Source organism: Tyto alba, unplaced genomic scaffold, assembly GCF_018691265.1.
Source record: "Tyto alba isolate M040663 unplaced genomic scaffold, T.alba_DEE_v4.0 Super-Scaffold_20, whole genome shotgun sequence".
NCBI lineage: Eukaryota > Metazoa > Chordata > Aves > Strigiformes > Tytonidae > Tyto > Tyto alba.
In genome coordinates this window covers 11,176,332-11,191,475 of record NW_024881283.1, presented here as the reverse complement: position 1 = coordinate 11,191,475, position 15,144 = coordinate 11,176,332, and the positions used below count along the sequence as shown (strand labels likewise).

At 39.7% G+C, this 15,144-nt stretch overlaps 1 long non-coding RNA gene across 4 annotated transcripts in view; it reads left to right on the top strand.

The window, feature by feature from the left end:
- The window catches only part of LOC116964500, a 192,193-nt gene that overhangs the window by 23,710 nt on the left and 153,339 nt on the right, over positions 1 to 15,144 (top strand). For 3 of the 4 annotated variants that reach the window (XR_004408777.2, XR_004408775.2, XR_004408778.2), the window contains exon 3: positions 2,131 to 2,229. The exons of the other annotated variant lie outside the window; for it this stretch is intronic. This is a non-coding gene — a long non-coding RNA (uncharacterized LOC116964500). The remainder of the gene's footprint in view (positions 1 to 2,130; positions 2,230 to 15,144) is intronic. 4 annotated transcript variants of the gene reach the window in all.

Sequence of the window (15,144 nt, the reverse complement as noted above, 5' to 3'; positions counted from 1 at the left end):
TTTAATGGAGATTTAATAAGGCAGTTATTGTATGTTAATTAAATGTCAACTGATTGCTAAGAGGTTTTTGCAGTTATTGAAGTTTACTAATTATTGGATAGATAAATCAATTTTCCATGTGAATAACTCACATCTATGTAAGCAATTAAATATGCTGGTAGATAATGTATATTGTCATGCTGAAATGTGTTCATACGTTGTGTTGAATAAGCTTCCTGAATGTGTCCAATGTAGGCAGGAAGAAAACAGTTCACTCCTCTTACACTTAACAGCATTTTCTTGCTGAATACAACCCAGCTGTTAGTGCGGAAGATCCAGGTCACAGGACCTGTGAGTACAGCAGTAAGGGGTGTCAAGAGTTTTACGAAAATAGTTCAAATCTCTCCACCCTCCCCCCAGGGTTTAAAATGAAGATATGTCCTGTAGGAACTAAAGAAACTATCAGGTCTTTCTCTTTCTGTTGGAACAAAGTCTGCATTATGATGTAGATTGCTTGTCCTTTGTGTGTGAAGAATAAGTGCTCTGGAAGAGGAGTTTTGTTTTCAGAAACGTTTTTGGCATCAGGCATGCATTCAGACCCATACAAATGCATTGGTACATTCCATGTATTACCGATTATTAATCAGTACTCAGCATATTAATGAGGAAAGTAACTGCAATCAGCTCTGATTTATGCAAATTAAATACAACCCTCAGACTCTTGGTCAGTTACCAGGACAGTCTGCAGGTGGTAAAAGCATGGTTGAAACTTTTTTTTTTTTTTTAATAAAAAAAAGGGGGAAAAATAAGAACCTTTCTCTAGGACAAAGGTTCTTATTTTTGCTAATAAAAGGTTCTTATTCTTGATCATAAAAAAAATATAGGCCTTTGATGAGCTTCTCCTCTGACAGTCCTGCTTAAACCCTAATTCATTAGATAGAATACACTTGATATGCAGCTTTTACAGATGGTTAAGGAGTCAGGCCACCTGAGATATGCAGATAATTGCCTTAGAACGTAAAAGTTTAGACTTATAAAGTGGAACACTTAATACCACCGTGTAACTAAGTCTGTGTGGTACTGCAGCACAGAAAAGGGGCTGAAAAAACCCACCAGAACAAAGGGGATTTCTTCATTAATTATATCAAAACTAGTAGATAATTTGAAGATTTTGTTGGACTTGTAGCAACAGCTAAAGCAGATGCTTCTCTCATCTTAATCACTTAACACACCTTTAGGTAAAGGGCATGCTTTGCCCATCCTTAAGAATGGATAAAATGCAACATAGCGAAACCACTTCAAAATGCAACAAAAAGATGAAAGCAGGCCTTTAGAGTACCAAATTGCTTCATTTCCTCTAAATCCTGTATTCCTCAAAATTAGAGAGAAATTTAAAGTATATCCTTCTCAGTCAGTACTATGAAAACAGCAGGCTCATCCTGCGATGAAAAAGAATTATTATGATGAAGAGAACTACTACTCCCAGCCAGTGCCAGATGAAATAACACCCATGACCTCTGATGTTAAAGGGAAAGGTGCTTCTTTATTTCTACAGAAATCTTTCTGGAACTCATCTTGGGTGGCAGACATGCTCTATCCCACTCTAGTTGGGATTAGTGGATTATCTCTGCTTCTCTCAGTCTAGGAATTGAACACAGCTGCCCTGGGCTCTTTGTCATGGAGACTTTTTATGTCTTTGGTATTCTCCAGTCCTGCTTCTCCCCAAAAGCCATTGTGCTGTTCACTTGTAGGAGACAATAGCTTAGAGATGCACATTGACCAAGTAAACCTAATCAATAATACGGCACACGTGGGTGACACAATGCTGCCGATGGCTAATCAATAAATGCTTCCTGCTGACTTCTGTGCATCTGGCATGTTCAGTAAATAAATCCGATCCTTCTGAAGATAATTTGGCTCCAGACCTACATCAATTCTTATCTTTGGTTTATGGCTTGACCAGAGAGAGATTTAGAGCTTAGTTGGACAGTGTTTCAGCCAATTTTATCCTTCTGTTATGCATTTAGTAACTACATAAATTGATAAAACATCCTTAAGAAGTTATGTTTCATTTTTTTTCTACTTGAAAAATGGAAATTATTTAGCAGCTTCCAATAGAGAATTAAGAAAGATAGTTTCTTTCTTTTGCAGATACATATGTATGTATCTTATCAGTCTTCCTTGAGGAAAGTGGTGTCTGTCCTACAGCCTGAGAAAAAGGACTGCCTTGTGGAATGCTTCCATTTGGTGGTAAGCATTTACATGCTTTTCTTCTCTCTTGCCTGTGTTGATTTCCAGTGTTTACAACTTGTAAGTTTGAATTAAAGACTATAGCCAAAATGTTTAAATAACTACCAAGATGCATAACTGTAACCTAGAATCTCATGGCAACTGACTCCTTAAAATACATTTTAGTCTTACAGATATATCTGTCCTAAAGAGCTTTTTCCTTTGTTATGTTAGCCTTGTCAGTAGTTGTTGTTATTGTTTCTTAGAAGTTTGAATTTTCTTCATTCTAAGTAAACTCAATGGTCCGATTAGTTTCATTATGCACTTGAGTTGAAAATTCTCTGCTGTTAACACTCACCCATTCCTCTCACCTTCAGTTCCATAGAGCAATTTGCTCTCCTTACCAGTTTTCTGAAATTAGTCTTTCCTCTTGTCATCTCTGCTGATGACTAATATCAGTTGGACTAGATGATCGTTGTAAGTCCATTCCAACAGAACTATTCTAGTCTTTTCCAAATAAGAGTTTGAAAAAAAAGATGCCATGTGAACATGATGTCTAACTTAGGTCATGAAAGCTCAGCATACCCGTTTCTCCCTCTGGGCTCCCCCCTCTCACTGTAAACTGAGGTGCAATGATGAGTATGACAGGGAGCTGTCTTATACCATCCAAGAATGCAGTTGTGCTCTAAATGAGAATATCACTCCTGTAACTTAAAACAGGGATGCATTTCCATTTCCCTTTATAAGTGCAGTGTTTCCTGTGGGATAGGCTACAAGATCCTTTCATCCTACAGCATCCTACCTTTTGCAGGGCAAGAGAAGTTGTGTCTGTATATCTCTCTAACTGCCAACTCCCTTTCTAGTAGGAGAAAACAAATCAGTTTTCAGATTATAGATAAGGAAATAAGGTGTGCATGTTAGGTTTTTCCAGGAACTATGTCAGTTTACTCACTTGCACCCTTCTCTCTGGGAAAGTCCCTCATTGTGATCTGCATTCATCTGTTACAGAAAAGCACTGGACAGGTTTTTCCTGAGGCCTTGACAGTGAATCTCCAGAGGCTACAGATGTCTACCCTGCAGTCACAGAAATTATTACAGTACAGTGTAGATGTACCTGATATAACTTTAGGCTGTCTAGCTCAGATACCAATCCTGTTTCAGTTTCTGTAGTATAAATCCCAGTCTGAATTGATTTGTCTTGATGGGATTTCGGTGCAGGTTAAATGGTTTAATTCAAACTACGCGATGAATACCTTCATGTGTGCAAGCCTTATTGTCATATACTAAAGGAAGAATATTGAGGGAGAGGTGGAAGAAGTCCTTGTAATGTGAGCTGCTGAAAGGCCTGAATATCACTTATATATCTGAGCTCTAGTGAGACTGGAGTGGTCTTTTAAATCAACCATAAGTGGACAGATCTGCGGTGTCTTCTCTTAATAAATTTAGTGCTTTTCAACAGCAGCTGTTTACTGTACTTAATTTGTCTTACATTACTTTTCTCCTTAACTGGAAATGTTTCTTAATGTAATGTAGTAGCAATTCCCACCTTGTCCAGACATAGAGTACTGCCCATAGGCCGTTAGTTACAGATATGCCTTTATGGGGTTCTCCCATATTTGGGGCTTTAGTAGAATTCTCTTAATCATTTGAAGTGTTCAGTGACAAGCTGCTGGATTTAAAAGAGATTTCAGACCTTTTAGTTGGATGATGAAAATATTTGTAGCCCTGTGTAAGAGAAAAGTAAATCTTTTGGTTTGGACTAATGCCTGTGAATATTTAGAAAACAGTTGTCTATGTTGATGTCTTACATGTTGCTTTCCCTGAATCATTTGCAATTCCTGTGCTGCTGTTGGAATTCTGAATATCCTCATAAATATTTTTTAGGATTGTTGTGTAATGACCAGTGAAACTTGAGCAACCTTAATCTCGCAGATGTTTGTTCTTTCCTGTTGTAATAGTGAATTTTTTCACTTTCTTGTGTGTCTTTTATTTTTCCCTGGACTACCAGGTCCTTCCCTTTCTTCCCCATCTCAAGGGCTCCCTTTATGAGAGGCAGAATTACTATCAATAGCAAGCATAATGTGCAGGTTCCAACTAAGTGATGCAACAAATGCAGTTCAAACTTCTACCTTGTTCCTCCCTGCCTCTTACCGTTGTGCACCATGTTCATTCTGGCTGGTGGAAACACAAGAACTGCTCCTTCGGGAGAAATGGGACCTCCAGTCTCTGTGAACTGGCCCTCTGTATCTATCAGCTCTGGACAGAATATATTTCTGGTAACTACCATTGTCATGTTCCCTTCACATTTCCCAACTTCCACCCATAGGTGAGAAGCAGGAATGGAAAGGAGTGAGTGCAGGACATGCAGTGGATATGGGGTTCATGGACAAGTGGGAGGAACTCAAAAAAACCCAACAGCAGACAGCTTCCTTTGATTGTGGTTTCATTCTGACAATTGAGCAACTCTGACAGGTTAAAGAATAATTCATCCCAAGGACTGGAACAATAGCCTTTTTGGTCTTATTTTCATGTCCCCCTTTTTTTGTCTTGTATTCTCCTTGTATTACATGAATGTGCAGTGAAGATGCTGTGGAGTGTAGAACTACATGGAGACTTGAGAGCCAGAATCCAGCTGCCTGGCCCTTATGTTGATCAAAGCTGCTAAAATGGCATTTGTTTTTCATGGGAGTTCCTCAGGAAAATTCTGCACAAAACTACTGTAGCTTTTACTAAGATACTTTTTCAATTAAAGAGGGGCAGAACACTTTGGTTTTAAGTGGCTTTTAAATTTAAGCCATGTTTCTCCTGAGAAAGATTCTGTTTTTCAGAACAAAACAGTTATTTTTCTTAACTAAACGAAAATAACCCATAAGGAAACCTTAGAATACTGAGTTTTATGAAAGGGCGTTTTAATAAAGCAATTCCAATCCAGCAAGTAGCATAGGACTGTGGCAAGAGCAACAAATATGACACACCTGCCTGTTAGGTGTGTCCATTGATCTCAGCTTTTCTCCTTTCCTTGTTTATTTGCCTAAGGAAACATTTACTTATGGACTTATTTTGCTGAAACCTCCTCTTTAGGACAGGAGACAAGTTACAATTTCTAAAGCAAACCAGAAATTGTATGGGAAAAGAATATGGTGAACTAAATGGAAACTGACTACCTGTGCATACTAACTAAGTGAAAGAAAACCAATCATAATTTTTTATTTCCTTTTAAGGTTTATGAAATGAGTGTTTTAACTCACATCCATGTTTTACCTCTTGCTCTTTTAAAAGCATTTGAGAGTCTACATTTGTCCCTTTTTATTGGAGAATTTACATATACACAGGTGCATGCATATACATACACGTGTTTATTCAGAAAGTCCTGCTTCTCTGCTTGCATCCTCTGTGTGGAAAAGTTATATCCCATTAGTATGTTATTCACAATTATAAGGAATGATGCAAGAAAAATAACTGCATTAATCTAAGATGCCTGTAAATGTAACAGTAATTTATCTAGTAAATACAACACAGCACTGGGCACATGATCCACAGTTTTTCTTTCTGCACTGTTTTCTCATCTTTTACTGTTTGCTGCAGTGTCATCTTTATTGTTTACCATTCCAGCTTTCTGTATGCTGAGCACAAAATAGCTAAATCAGGAACTTTAGACTAAAGTGAGGGGATAAATTCTAACCTCTCTGTCCAAGCTAGCCCCCAGTGATTGGTGAACTGACTCTATGATTCTGCTATATCATAGCTTTCTTTTCCTTTGACTAGGCCATTGTCATATTGCTGTTGACCTCTAACCCCACATACACAAACCTGAACTCTGGATTAGGCTTCCCAGGGAATAAACTATGGGCAAAGTTGAACCACTGGCTAGAATGAGTTGAAATGGTTCATGCTGCTATAGTAACGTGACCTCATACTGTCTGCCTGGAACAAAGACGGTTTTCTTGTCCTTTTTTCTGCCCCTAAGTGTTTAAGCCCCCCTGCTGTTTATCTACTTGGGAGGGGGTGAATGCTCTACACCATGCAGTGAAAAAAGAGGTTACTCTCCCCTGCTTAAATAGGGCAGTCATCTAGGAAACTGGGGAATCAGGCGACCAGGAAAACAAAACAAAACAACAACAACAACAACAAAAAACACAAAACAAACAAAACCAGAGGTGAAGACCTTTTGATCAGTAATTTGAGTTTGGAGTTTGAATTTCACATAATCATCCCAAATCCTAAGTATTGCAATTTTTAACTCGGTCATATTTATTTCTCATCATGTTGTCTTAGAAAAATGCTAACTAAATTAAAACAGCTCTGGGAAACTTTAATGCACATTAGTCCTATGGAGAGAGATGAGGACCTCTGACTCTGGTAGAATTTACCATTTGTTTTTTGCTGTGTCATGGTTTTAATTAGGAACCTACAATAAATTATTTGAGTGATGATGCACAATAAATATGGAGTTTGGTTTTTACACCATGCCAAACTTCAGTAAGAAAACTGAGATGAGGGTTTATTCTGAAATGGGAGAAGGAAACCTAGTTCCCTTTCATTTAAACTGTACCGGTCTCATTCACTTCTATATTTTCCTCCAATTTTGGAACACCTGGTAGATTCTTCATCATGATAGTTAATGTTCTCACAAGTTTGCGTCAAAATGATGTTTAACTTGAAATGTTTAACTGGAGATCATCTTCCAGATTTGTTTCCAGATCAGTTTTAGAGAGCTCTGTCAAAAGATACTAAAAAAAAGCAACCAACAGCCCACTCTTTTTCCATGCAGAGGTTTAGAATACTGAAAATAAATGAGGCGCTGAGTCTTAATTAATGAATGAGCCTTCCTGACCTGTCACATGAGGAGAGTCTGACATGCTTTCCGTAATTTCACACATGATAGAAATGGGAGTTCTTTATATTTGCTTTCTTGATACTTTCTTCATCAATTAATCCTCAAAGTTAATCTATAATCCCTGTTGTCTGCAGTGGCATGCTCAGGTGGCTTGTGTGTTTTGAGATGGATGGTAGAGGTGATGCACTCAGACTTGGACACAGAGACTCATATATTTACCTCTCTTGGCAGTTTTGGAGAAGGCATAATGTGGGGCTGGAAAATTGCTGGTCTGGATTCTCTTCTAAATGTTGCCACTGACTTTCCATGTGATCGCGTTTACTTTTGTAATACAACACTGTTGTTTGCATATGGAAGTGTAGTGATTCTTGGCTGTTGTCTGGTGGTTTGGAATCTGCATGTGAGAAACACAAGTGAGCTTGGTAGAAAGTTAAGTCCTGCATCAACTGGGTTTCCGAGATAGCATTGCACTACAGCTGACCATGAGGTTCTTGCCTTTCTTCGAGGAAAAAGCACAGAGTGGAATTCTAGCAAGAAACTTGCTGAAATGTCTATTACATGAAGGGCACTGAAGGTTTATATGTTCATCTCTATGCTGATGCTACATTAGGCCTTTTGAGCATTTTTTTGAGGAGAATAGGAGGTTAAGGGAGTCTAGAAAAGTCAGCAAAGGTGACTGAAATGGTGGCAGAAGTCCTGCCTTTAGCAACCTGATTCCTCTGAACCACTCCTGAAAAAATATTTATTTTGATCTACTAAGTTATGCAGGTAAAAAGAATTAAAATAGCCAAGAAGAATTGCAAATGGGCCTTACAAGACTGAGTAGGTGTTAAAATAGCAAATGCAATTCAATGTAAATAAATGTGAAGTGATGCATTTAAGAAAAAAACAATCCTAACTCCACATAAAAAATGTGCTCTGGGCTTGTTGCTGAGGAATGAAATGTTGAAGCTATCATAGGTGCATCTGTGAAAATGTCAAATTGGCACTCAACAGTAATCAAAAGAAGCAATCTGAATGCTTGAAACTGTTGGAAAAGAGACAGCAAAGTGGAAAAAGGATGCTATAACAGAGTGTAAGTCTGTGGCCTCCTGCACAGTAAATATTATGCAGTTCTAGAGCCCCTGTCTAAAAAGGACATAACAGAACTGGAAATGAACCAGCGAATGACACCAACAATAGATAGGGGCCTTACACTAAATGACAGAGTGAGCTAGGAAAAGGCATCAGAGGAAACGTGATAGAGTGGCAGAGAGAGGCTTAAAAAAGGTTGTGTGCTCTTCCTTTCAGTGAACAGTCTGCAGGATGACAGATGAAGCTATTATTTACCACGTACAAAATTATTAGAAAGAGAGAGCTGTAGAACTTTACACATCAGTACACATGCCCTTGACTTAGGACACCCCCAGGCTACTAAATATTAGAAGGTGGGAAAGAATTTGAGAAAAGATTCACTACATAGTATGTCTGTTCTTATGATCCTCCGTAGGCATAAGTGTGCGGGGTTTCTGTGGCGGGGTTTTTGGTAGTGGGGGAGGGGGCTACAGTGGTGGCTCCCTCTGAGAAGCTTCTCAAAGCTCCCCCGACTCTAATTTGGACCCATCTCTGACCATGGCTGAGCCAATTTGCAACAGTGGCTGATGCCTCTGCGAGAACATATTTAAGAAGGGGAACCTGGGAGGAGTTGGAGTTGTGAAGAGGAGTTGTGAGGGAGACACCTCTGCAAACACTGAGATCAGCAGAAGAAAGGAGGAAGTGTGTGTGGGGAGTGCCAGTGCAGAGACACCCCCCCCCTGCAGCCTGTGGTTAGATGGCAGAGCTGCCCCCCCCAGCCATCCATGGAGGTCTGTGGTGGAGCAGATACCCAACTGCAGCCTGTGGAGGATCCCACCATGGACTGTGTCCAAAGGAGGCCAGGACTCTGAGGGAAGAAGCAGCCCCTGCTGTTGTAGTTCAGTGCTGGGAGGATTGCAACATGTAAGAGGAACCCACACCAGATCAACAGGGGAACTGCTGGATCCCATGGAAAGGACTCATGTCGGACAAAGTTTGTGGAGGACTGTCTCCCATGAGAGGGACACTACGCCGCAGCAGGGGAAGAATGCGAGGAGTTCCTTCACCTAAAGAGGAAGAAGCGGCAGGACTGACCCCACCATTCCCTGTCCCCTGCGCCGCTATGGGGGGAGGAGTTGGAGAAACTGGGAGCAAAGCTGAGCCCAGGAAGAAGGGAGGGGTAGGGGGAAAGGTGTTTTTAAGATGTGATAATGCTTCTCACTGTCCTTCTCTGTCTGTTAAATGTTGTTGTTAGTGTCTGAATTAAATCTATGTTCTTCCCCCTAATAAGTCTGTCTTTTGCCTGTGACCATAATGAGTGAGTCATCTGTCCCTGTCCTTATCTCAATTCCTGAGCCTTTTGCTTTATTTTCTCCTTCCTAGTCTTGAGGTGGAAGGGGTGGGTGAGCGGCTGCATGGTGCTCAGTTGCCCTCTGGGCTCAAACCATGACAGTGAGCTATTGACCACTGCCAGGGACAGGCTATTAGGCTTGCAGGGTCTTCATCTAGAAGACCTTCTCTACAGAACTCAGGGGTGCTACAGAAGGAACAAATGTAATTTAGTAAATACAATACAGGTTCACCCAAGCTCTGATGCCTGTCATAACTTTTGCAATGTAATGTCAAGTCATCATTGTCCCTGGAAGCAGTTCCCTTGATTTAGACGCAGGAACAATCAGGTAGAAACCAGTAATGCCTGCTTCAGCAAATGGCAACATCTCAAATTGATTGTTATTCACTTAATTTGCATATGTCTTTACCTGAGGGGAAAGGTCGAGGGAGGAGGGCTGAGTTACGCATTTCATATTGATGATTATTAAATACTACTCTGTCACCAAATCAGGACTTTTCCAGTAATGCAAGAAGCATTCACAAGTGGTATCCATCAGATTTCCTTTAAATCTCTGAAAATAAGCCTTAAAAACACCAACCAAATAAAAAACAAACAAACCTCCAAACAAACAAAAAAATACCAAAGTGAAAAAGGTGCTGGACAGGAAATGACAATTTTGCATGAGTGCCAATAGAATCATAGGAAGGCTTTGACTTCAGTGTCTGTTGTCTTTGGTTGAATCCCCTATCCTTTCCCAGCCATGTGTTCCTTCACTGTTATAGGACCACAGCTGGCTCCTGTGCCTTAAATTAGATTGTGAGAGCAGGAAGCCAAAGCCCATTTTGACATGTCTCTCTTCTGTATGCAAAACTGTCTTGCAGAGCAAGGAATTAGTGACTAAAGAGATGCCAGCAATGCGCTGCTTTAGTGAATTCTAGTCCCTTTGGTCAGGAGATAAACTAATGAGAATTTGGTAAAAATTCTAGTAATAGAATGTGTTCTGTGGACTTTAACTAACAGATTTTCACATAAAGAAACGGTGTGAGAAATTGACAGATCTGTTCTTTTTCCCTGCTAATTCTGCTCATAAAGAGTGACTGTCTCTCTAAATTGCGCATGGCAAATCCCATCGTATACAATTGGTAAACCATGTGTGATCCAGAACCAAGCATATCACATATGTTCAGTAAGCCCAGTAAATACTTACGTTTCCTATTAAATTCTTATAATTTTTAAATTTCATAATTATTTTATTTCTTCACAAACTGCTCAATTTTCTCTGCATGATAAATCTCTGAAATAAACTTCATCCCTTTTGCTATACATTTGTGTTTGCAATGTTAAAGTTGCATCAAACTGACAAATCAGGAAGTATGAAGTTAGGCATTTTGCCCTTCGTTTCTGGGACTGTTTGTTTTCATTTTCAGAGCAGAACATCTTCAACACAACTTGAATATTATTTACATTTCTTTCTACTGAAGGTACTGATGTAGAGCAGAGCTGAGATGAGCTTGTATGAGATGTCTACTCTCTCTTCATATTCCCAAGATAATTCTTTAAACTGAAAGGAAGAACTCAAAATATTTTGTATTAATATTCTTTTTAAAAAAATGTAAAAATCAAGCCTTATCTTTCTGCATTCTCACTACCTTTGCACACTCTCCACATTTATCCTCCATAAAGTGCTCAGTTTATGTTCCTAGAACTTTGGAGTGGTGTTTTTTTATTAATGGCCTTTAGTTGTTTAAACCATGACCCTGTTCCTGATATACAGTTCTTCAGTTGTCAGGTTACCTGCATATGTAAATGAGGAAAGCTGTTAGTCTAAACTAAATCCTGTGGCTTGATATTTAAATTTGTGTTCAAACTCAATAGGAAGAGCTGGAATATAATTTAAGGAAGGGTTTGCCTTAAATGAGTGTAGGTTAGAAAATTTTGTGTGATAGCTACAGTTTCGATTTTCCGTTCTCTTACAGTGCTGTGCACATGCTTGATATTGCAACTACTAACAAAGTCCCCTGGAATAGTGCACAGCAGTGAGACTGAGTATAGCATGGCCTTAACTGATTTCTTAAGCTTTATGGTTTTAGGTCAGACCCAAGTGGTGCTGGAGCATTTCTAGTGAGCTAATTTTCTTTGTTTCATGCAAGTTTTTGTTTGAGGTATTTTGGGTTTGTTTTTAACACCAAAAAAAAACTCCAAACCCAACACCACCACTCCTCTACCCCTCACCCCTTCTAAAAATCTGGGCAGATTCTTTTCAGTGTTTGAAAACAGAGTTTTTATGCTCAAACCTTGGAAGTGGAATTTCCCACTACATCAAATAGTCAAGAATAGACACTTTCACCTCTTGGGGGCAGGGGATGGCAAAGATCAATAAAACCATAATCTATAGGGCACTGTATGGTCATTAACCTTGAATATTTCTATCACCTGGAAAAGTCATTGCTACTGTTCAGTCACAGTTTACAGAAGGGAAAAGAAGCACAGAGTAAATAACCTGCCTGAATTTGCAGCAGTTCATTTTGGAGCCAGGAGAGGCTGTCTTGTGCCTAAGTCACACCTTATGATGCTTCCCTCTGGCTAGGCATATCTCTAAGTAAGAATGGGAAGGCAAACTTAACTGGCTGAACTTCATAAACTCTCTGCTCTCCCCAACCCCACAAAAGCCCTTGCCATCAAAGCCAAGGCTGTCTGTGATTGGAAGCTCTTTTCTTCCCCTCCTCCTCCAATTCTGTTTTTCTGTCCTTGTGTGTGGCCTCTGTCTTCCTGTCCTTACCATTAAGGTCTGCTTGTTATCTGCAAGATCCCTCTTTCACCCTGTGTTTCCCTACAGGGATTATAGTCTTCCCAACAGAATGACAAACTATAACGTATTAGAAGAACATAGTGCTAAGAAACGAGGGAAAGAACTACAGAGCCTCATTTTGAAGTTTTCTGTTGTTTTTTTTTTTTCTTTTGTTTTGTTTTTTTAATAAAAGAGGAGTTTGTTTCCTTTCCTGCTTTTGAGCATGGACCTTACTTGTCACTTCTTGGACTCTTCCCCAGTCTCATCTTTTGCAGTATTTTGTGTGTTCTACAGTAGACCTATATCATTGCCACACTCCCTTTTAGGGCAGTGCTTTACTGTGTCTAGTATGCCATTAGTGGTCAGCTGAGTGAAGGCAGATAAAGAGATGTGACTAATTTGCACCAAGACTTGCTTTGGGAAGCAAAGAAAGGTAGCCCTTTTAGGGACTCTCCAAATGACTTAGCCCATTTTCTGTCACTATCTCAGCTTTTCTTCTATCACACTGTCACTTCCCATTCCTCTTTAAAGTGTGTGATAAGATGGAGTATTGCATCCTTCACCATCCTGCAGCAATGGAAATTCTCCGCTGGGGTTCTCAGAAGAGCAGCTTCAAATTATCCTCTCATTAGTGATGATACATCCCTTCTGAACACTGTGCCATTCCATCGTACTGTTTCAGCATTGAACATTAGGAGATAACTGCCTTCACAACATATGTCATTACTCATTAAGGGACCCTTCCTGGATTATGGCTGAGGTTTAATGTCTTATTAAAGATGTTTAACACTTACAGTTTTGTTTTTAATTTAGGAAGCAAGCATGATCAAAGTGTGCCCTGAGAATTTCTCTGCGATTTTGTGAAATTTGCAGGTTGGCCTGTTCAGAGGAGGTGATCCTTAAATTGAATTGCAGCCCTCCAAGGCATGTTTGGATGTCAAGCACTGCCATGATCTGACATGTTAATGGCTTTGAGAAAACAATGTGTTTCAGAGGTAATTGCTGAAGCAGTGAGTTCCCAGCAATATTTTACTTAAAAGAAATGTGCTGCTTCGCCACTGTGGAGACCGGAACAATGACACTGAGCAACTGAGTGATACAAATCTCTGCTTGCCTTTTAATGGTCATTAAATTCGTCTAACAGACTGGAGCAGGACCTCTATCCTATCCATTGTTTGGAGCCAAGGATAGCATTAGAATCAGACATGATGTTGTTATTGTAACTGGACTTCAGAATTTATTTTATTAAAACAAGAAATATTTTAAAACTCATAGCATAAACCTAAAAAGCACTCCCTAAATTAAAACCTCACCATTTTGCTCTTACACTGAGGGTCATCTTCAGTTTTACCAGATGAACTCAACCAGGACAATGATTCATAGCAGTCCTGTTGTGACATGTTCGATGCTTGTCTTTAATTAACGTGCAAAAGAGAGATGGGCAGCAGTAGCCATTTTTTCAGGCAGCTGAGTAGGATGGTGAGGATGGAAAAGAGTGTAGGTGTAAGGGAACAGGCTAGCTAACATGAACACGTGGGGGTAAAAGGATGAATCCTCTAGACTTCACCATTTTAATCAGTATAAAAATGGATTTTAAAAGTAGTGAATCCATCTTTGGAACACAGGGTTTTTTTAAAAAAATCATTGTTGATTATGCAGCTGAGAGCCAGGTTTATGTGGGTATGTCTTTAGAGGGACCTACTTAAGGTGACAGATGTAGTCCTTGATTGCACAGATTTTATTCAATACTCTTTCTATATCTTATTGAACTGTCACACTGAGTTTCTAGAAAAAAAAACACAATCAGTTCTGATAATTGGCAACAAAGACTACAGACTAGAGGAGACTCCCAGCCAGTGACTCGAGGTTGTTTTCAGAAGGCTCAAAGCCTAATTATGCATTTAAGACTGTGACCCAGGACCTCTGATATCCTCAACAGCAAGTGGATAGTATTTCTTTCCTCTCCTGCAGCCTTCATGTTTGCAGTAGACTAACCAGCCAGGCTTGTCTTCTTCAATGCACCTGCTGATATTAGGGGAGCTGCTGACTTAGAACTACTTTTGTATCAGTTCTAGGCAAATCTTGTGTCGCTCAATATCTGAAAGTTACCCTGAGCACAGTAAGCCTGACAAAACCAGTCTGGTTGGGTAGTATCCTTGGCTCGGTTGACACAATGACAAGACAGCAATTGCTAGTCTTAACAATCTCTTAGGTTTACACACAAGGAATTTTGAATAGCATGCAAGCCAATAATAGAGTCACCAATAATGATTTTAATCAATTAAATCTGTTGTCAGTAACAGGGGACCATTTAGTGGTGCCTTCTTGGCAGTACGCTCAGGAAGGAATCACTTGCTTTCTGCACAGTGGAACTTTAGGTATATTGCAGACTACTAACATAGATATGCCAGGTGTGGTGTCTGTGGGAGTAATTGAAAATGTGAGTCATTAGAGACCACAAGTATGGAACTCCTGCTGTCACAAATGTTATTTTAACAGCATAACAGGAAAAGACTGGTCTTCCGAGAGCACAGCAAGAATGCAAAAGCCCATCATGAGCATTGTGCTGATGCCTTACGGAGGGATGTGACATCGTCTAGCCTGGAAGAAAGGCCACATGGAATAACAGTGAAGTTAGGTACAAGTGCATGGTTCTTGATCGAGAAAACAAAGGAAGGCTTTCAGTAGTTCCATGCTGGACACAGAGGAGCGCAGTGCACTCTCAAGAAATAATTGTTGAATATAGGTTTGCATTCTCATACGAGGGATGTAATTCATGCAAGCCAGTTGCCAAGTATGTGAATTGTTGAGCTGCATAATAAGCTCTTAATATCTATGAGAACAGGGTTAGTTATTAAATGTTCCTTCCACTTGTTCAAAACCTGTACAGTCTTCTATGTGGAGTGGCAAGAAGCCAAACCTTGT